This window comes from Apteryx mantelli, chromosome 20 (assembly GCF_036417845.1).
Source record: "Apteryx mantelli isolate bAptMan1 chromosome 20, bAptMan1.hap1, whole genome shotgun sequence".
NCBI lineage: Eukaryota > Metazoa > Chordata > Aves > Apterygiformes > Apterygidae > Apteryx > Apteryx mantelli.
Window position 1 is genome coordinate 14,862,539 of NC_089997.1, and position 7,004 is coordinate 14,869,542.

Sequence of the window (7,004 nt, forward strand, 5' to 3'; positions counted from 1 at the left end):
ACTGTACTTGTATATCTTGGAAAAGGATGTGTTTGTATGAGAACCCTCTGTGATCTTATATTCGTAGATAACATTACTGTAGATACAAGTTATCACTCAAATATTTGTGTTTGTAATTTTGCTAAAATTATGGGATGTGGCTTTAATTATTCAGCTCCTGTTGTGTCTTATCAATTATTACAATCTAATTATACCTTACGTCAAGATTTATTGCCTACCCCCATTGGAATGAATCTTACATTGGTGAAGAAACTGCTACAACATGATGACCTGTGTCAACTGCTAAAACACATCCGAAACAATGGACAAAAAACTCTAATCACTGTTCATCATGATACAGAAGAGATACAGCACATCTCGGAAAGAGTGAAGGAGGATGGAGAATATCATTGGTGGGAGACTCTTCTGGGATGGTCACCAACCGCAACAGGAATCTATAATCACATATTGCACCCAGTAGTGGTTGTGTTAAGTTTAACCATGTTATGCCTATTACTTAAAATCATATTGTACATAAGTTTATGGAGAGTGACAGTACACCTCGAAAGGCTCTGAGAACTCTGCTTAACATGTTAGCAGGGATGCTTAATAAAAACAAAGGGAGGCCTGTTAGAGAATATTGGACTGAAGCTGTCTAGAATTAATCGCTTAGAATAACTTGCTTAGCATTAGTAGCTAAATTTGCTGAAGCCTTAGGCCTCAAGCTGTGAACTTTTTCCTAGATATGTTGAACTTTTAGCTAGTTAAATAAAAGAAGGCCCCAGAGCTGGTTCAGGTTGCAGAGATAAGGGCAAGGGGGAGGGAGGACTGTAGAGAGAAACAAGCAGTTTAACATTAATGAGCACCAGCAGGGAGATGGACTTTAAGGTAGGACACAGAAGGAAGAAACAAAGGAACCACAAGACTGATTCTGGAGGACAAGATAAGGAAGTAGAAGAGCCAGACAACTATGCAGGAAAGAAGTAACCCCAAAGACTGGTTCTGAGGGACAAGCTAAGGGAGTAAAAGAGCCATCGACACCTATGCAGAAGTGCATAGTAAGAAGTAAAGAACACACCTGGAAGCTCCAGAAAGGACCAACCGGGAGCTGTAAGACCCTGAAGTCTAATAATATGATTGGTTCAGAAGTATGGGGTGGATACTAGACTGGAAGGGTGTAATTACCCAGGGATTTGTACAAACGGGGTCCCTCTTTGGAGGCACCCAGCTCAAGCTGTAATTACCGCATGTGTGTCATTAAATTTTATTTCACTCCGATCTGACTTCGAACTTCTGTCTCAGGAGGAACCTTGGTTCAGACCCTGTTATGGTAGCCGGCGAGCCTACTTGTCCATAAGAATAAGGCAGCAGTTGCCATTGTAATGTGACATATGTTTTTGCCCAAATCACAAAGCAGACCTACTAGTTAACTTCTCATATGACTGAAGAAATGATTTTTGCACTGTTTAAAGCATCAGGAACACTTGGAGTAACCTTCCATCAACTAGACAGGTTTCTCAAACAGAACACCAAGCATCTGTCTGAAATCAGAAAATGCTTAGAAGAAAGAGAAGGAATGATGATCTATTATAATAGTTAATGGATTTGTTTAGCGAAAGTGGAAACCAGCCTTGCTGAACATCATGGGTATGATATCTCTAAAGGTTGGTCACCAAAAGCGACCACTGTATTGTGATTGATGTTACATCCTGTGCTCATCCTGTTAATGATCCACGTATTGATCCCCACCTCTGCCCAAGCTGGAGATCCATTCCCAGCCAGAGATTGGGATGCTGACCTCCCCCCAGCTCCCTGGACTGCTCCCCCCATGCCCCTTCCCCCTCCTGGGGGGCTGGAGCTGCCCCAGGCCAGGGCAGCTGGCCAGCACCAGGGCTGGGACAGGGCACGGGGGGACAGGGAGTGTGGGGGATTTCAGGGCAGGGTGAACAGCCCTGCTTGGGGCTCCCAGCTTCCCAGAGAGCCTTTCCCCGGGTGAGTGTGTGCCTGTGCTGGCCTGGCCAACTGTTCCTTCACCCCTCCCCGGCTCCCCGCAGGGCCCCGGGCTGTCAGTGCTGCTCTGCAGCATGAGCAGCCTGTGGGGCCATGGGGTGACTCTGCGCTGGCCATGGCAGAGCCAGCTGGCCCAGCAGCATTGCACCTGACACCCCCCTCCCCAGGGTCTGTGGCTGTGGAAGATGCTCAAAGCAAACGTGGTATTTTAAATGGCTCGGGATGGGTTCAGGTGTGTCCTTGCACCCAGCCCATGGTTTGTAGGTGGATGACAAGAAGCGCTCTGGAGTGTCCCTTCCCTGGGCCTGCTGAGTCCCTGCTGGCTCTGCTGAGCTTGCAGAGCCCTCACTCAGTGCATTCTTTGGTTTAGCCCTTTGCTTTGGGTGACTGCACTTGCTTCTGTGAGTCTCCACTCACTGCCCATCCCAGGCACACGCTGACCCTGGGGATGCCCTGTGCTCCCCTGGTGACTCCATATTCCCTTCCAGAAGAACCGGCATCTGTCACCAGCCCCGTAATATGTGAGACGGTCCCCAGCAGATACCACTCACCCTCTCCAGGGGTACTCGGCACCCACAAGTGAGGGCAGAATCCTGCCCTCGTTTCCTAACACATCACCCTACGAGCGCGTCCCCCTTAGCCCATGGAGAACTCATGTGCAGCAAAAGGCCTTTTTGGGTGCAACTCCCTCAGCTCATTCTTGGCACCAGCTTTGGAAGAAGAGCCCAACCTTCAGGCCCTGTCCTGAGGAAATCCCCTTTTATTACAGAGATGCTGCTTGGGAGGCCAGCTCTGATGCAGTGGTAGACAGATGAACAGAAGGCCTCTGGGTCAGACAGATGGACTTTGTGCCTCTGGAGATGAATTCCAGCAGTTGTGTACAAACATGAGTGTCACAGATAGAACGCCCAAAGCACCCGAGTTGCCTGAGATAGATTGGATATTGCTTGTGACTAGAGCTGGGCAGCTTCTTGCTGCTAAAATACTAGCAACTGAATCAGTTTCTTCAGGGCCTCCTTGAGCTCCTTGTTCCTCATGCTGTAGATGAGGGGGTTCACTGCTGGAGGCACCACCGAGTACAGGACAGCCACCACCAGATCGAGAGCTGGGGAGGAGATGGAGGGGGGCTTCAGGTAGGCAAAAAAAGAGGTGCTTACAAGCAAGGAGATGACAGTCAGGTGAGGGAGGCACATGGAAAAGGCTTTGTGCCTGCCCTGCTCAGAGGGGATCCTCAGCACAGCTGTGAAGATCTGCACATAGGACAGCACAATGAAAACAAAACACCCAAAGAATAAACACGCACCAACCACAATAAGCCCAGCTTCCCTGAGGTAGGAGTCTGAGCAGGAAAGCTTGAGGATCTGGGCAATTTCACAGAAAAACTGCTCTAGGACATTGCCTTGGCAGAGTGGTATTGCAAATGTGTTTGCAGTGTGCAGGAGAGCATTGAGAAAACCACTGGCCCAGGCAGCTGCTGCCATTTTGGCACAAGCTCTGCTGCCCATGAGTGTGCCGTAGTGCAGGGGTTTGCAGATGGCAATGTAGCGGTCATAGGCCATGACAGTGAGAAGATAATACTCTGCTGAGAAGAAGAAGAGAAACAGAAAGACCTGGGCAGCACATCCCAAGTATGAAATGGCCCTTGTGTCCCACAGGGAATTGGCCATGGATTTGGGGACAGTGACGGAGATGGAGCCAAGGTCGAGGAGGGAGAGGTTGAGGAGGAAGAAGTACATGGGGGTGTGGAGGCGGTGGTCACAGGCTACAGCTGTGATGATGAGGCCATTGCTCAGTAGTGCAGCCAGGTAGATGCCCAGGAAGAGTGAGAAGTGCAAGAGCTGCAGCTCCCGTGTGTCTGCAAATGCCAGGAGGAGAAACTCGTTTGGGGAGCTGCTGTTGAACATTTGCTTCCTCTGGGCATGTGGGTCTGTCTGAGGAGGAAAAGACAGTGCCAAGTTAGAGCAGGCTTATCTGAGCCAAACCCATTCCATTTCTCATAGTGCCCCCACATTTCCTCTGTCCTTCTCCTTCTTTCAGAATCCTTGCTTGAGCTCTGTTTGTGCTGGCTGTGTGTGCCACGCTGAGCAGGGACCCCTGCCCGTGGTCTCCAGAAGAGCCCATTCTGCTCTCCCGGGGGTGTTAATGGAGGTGTCAAGAGTCCCAGATATTCGGTGGGATACCTGGGGATTGGTGCCGTGAGCTCAGCAGAGGGAGTTTGGTCCAGTGACACAGTGGGACTATTCTCTATTTGCCATAATGAGTGGTGAATACAGCGCTCATGCCAGCTGTCTTGGAAAGAGAAGACCCTTGTGAGGGCTTCATCTCCCCCAGCCTTGCCCTCTTGAACAGAGGTGTCTGTAGCTGAACCAGTCACACCATCGCCCACTCTAGCAAGGGAGAGAAGCAGGCAAGTGAAGGCAGGGGGTGACCTCACACTTTCTAGACATCTCTGTTCCAATGAGATGGACTCTGTCGTCATGTCAATTTACCATCCGCACCCTTCCTCCAGGCACTGCAGTGGGAATGGGAAGTGACTACCTCTGATGTGTACATCCTGCAGCAGATTACGTCCACTCCTTCTGTGAAAGGGCTGCCCAATATTTTGAACCCATTTTCTCCAGAAAATGATCTTCAGTGGAGGGGTCAGTTTATATATTTATTTAGTTTTTACGTGCCTCCATCTTACTGTGGGAGCATTCTCTGATGAGGTAGAAATCTTTGGCATTTCAGTTGCTCTCAGCATGAGCACTTGTGCATCCCAAGGGGAAATAAATGTCTCTCTGTGACTTTGTACAGAGTCGCAGGATCTGGTCTGTCAATAAGTTTTTCCCCTCACTGTGCTGCACTTGCACCTCCCTCAGCTAAAGGACAATCACACTCACAAGTTCCTCTAAGAAAGAAAGTGGACTGAGCTGAGAGCAGATCTGTTCAGTTCCACAGTGGAGATTTCCAAATTCTTCTCTCTCAGCCCAGAGATGGAGAGAGTGGAGTGTGCCAGGGTATCTGACCACTCACATGACCAGACTCTCACATATCACAAAAATGCTAGAGGGAAGCTGTGTTCTGATGGAGAGCAGCTTCCAAGTTGGCAGTTCACCTCAGAGAAACAGTCAAGGGTCCAAAGGTGGACTCTCCTTAAAGGAGAGTCAGCTGATTACCCAACCTGATGAAATGCATTGTCAGCAGCCTCACAGGTTGGAAAGGGATTGGCGCTTCTCACTGCCATGAAGACCACACCATGCAGGACACACAGGGTCGGTGTCTTAACTGCAGCTGAATACCCCCATCATTTTGAGAGATCAAAAGGTCTGAGAAAAAAAAAGCAAGTCCCTTCATCCCCTCTTAAGCCTACAGACAGCACCAGCATCACCTTCTCTGGCCTCATGAGGGTTTGTCTGACCTGCTCCTTAGGACCTGCAAACACAGAGATGCCCCTGGACAGTGCCCTGCCTGTGGGAGCTTTCTTTAGGGCAGAACCAAGTGCACAGAGCATGAGATGGGGTCTGTAAGCACCAACCAGGAAAAAGACTTTGGGACAGAGAAAGAGCTCCCAGCAGGGACAGCTCCAGGCACCAGAGCTGGGCAGTGAATGAGAGGGAACTGCTTCTAGAAACATCATGGGAGGATGGATTTGGGCAAGTCATGGTCAGTCCCTGCAATGCCCACACCTTCCCCAGTGTGCTCACTTCTGCCCTAAAGAAACCTCCCAGCAGCAGGGCACTGTCCATGGGCATTCCCATTTTTGGAGGTGCTAAGGAGCAGGGCAGATAAACCCTGCTGAGGCCAGCAAAGGGGAAGCTGGTTCTGTCTACAGACTAAAGGAATGGGTGCATGGACTTTCAGAAGTTCCTAGCAGACCCATTGACTGCTCATTGAAACTGTTAAGGAGTTTCAGTCCTTTGTTCAAAGCTGACAGCTCCATTTCCATTTTCCCCTTGCCAGGTGGCAGGAAAGTTAAAGTACCACCTCAGGAAATTGGCTTCTCTTTCAGGAAATCCCTGCCTTCACCTTCCTCTTGAAAAGTTCCCTCTGAAATGTCCTGTGCATGAGCTAGACCTGTGAGCAGCCCTGCCCATGCAGAACCCTCTCAACGGTAGAATGAACTTGCTCTGCTGGGGTCGATCGTCCCTGCAGCACCGTGGGGAGTTCCCGGGGCAGGCTGAGTGCTGTGCTCTGCTGCGCAGGCAGAAGAGTCACTGCCCCAGGCACACAGCACCCTGGGGTGCAGGGACACTGCTCTGAATTACAGCCCATGCAGACCTGGGTGCACTCCCTGCCTTCACACCCCTGCAGCATCCCGGGGAGAAGGCAGCAGGATGCCCTGTCGCTGTGATGGTGTGGCTGGGAATCCCTGCTTTAGAAGCACCTCCTCCTCCTCTGCACTCAAGAAGACAGCAGAGACATCCTAAAGAACCTAGCAGTCATGGGATGCGATGGGTTTAGAAGACCCCTCCAGCAACTCCAGCAGTATTGCTCTACAGCCAGAGACTTACTGTGTCAGGGGCTGTGAAGATTTGTCCCTCCGTGAGCTCTCCTCTCTCTTCTCACTCCACACTGCCTTTCGCTTCTCTCTGTCTTGTCTCAGCTCATGTCAGCAAGAGCAGGCAGTGCCTGGAGCCCTGCTGCTCTTTGCAGAGGAGATGCTCTTGCACAGAGCTGACTGGTTGCCACGAGCTCCCTCTGTCCCAGTAGACTGGCCCCACTTGGGAACAGTGGCCTAGCTGAAGGTGTGACTTCATTTCTCCTTTGCACTCCCTCCTCTTGGGAAATGTTCACTGAGGTAGACTAAAACAATCACTGATGGTCTCTCTCAACACAGTGAAGAGAGACTGGTCCCAGCATTGCAGTTTGTCTCATCAGAAGATGATTATCTATGAGAGATGGAAACGTCGCACTCCGGAAGATCCTATTCCCACCTCTTTACTAGGCAGGACACCTAGACAGGGACAAGAAGAGAATTCATTTTCCCATGGTTCAGGTGTTAATTCAGATGAGTCAATCTGGACATCTCATGC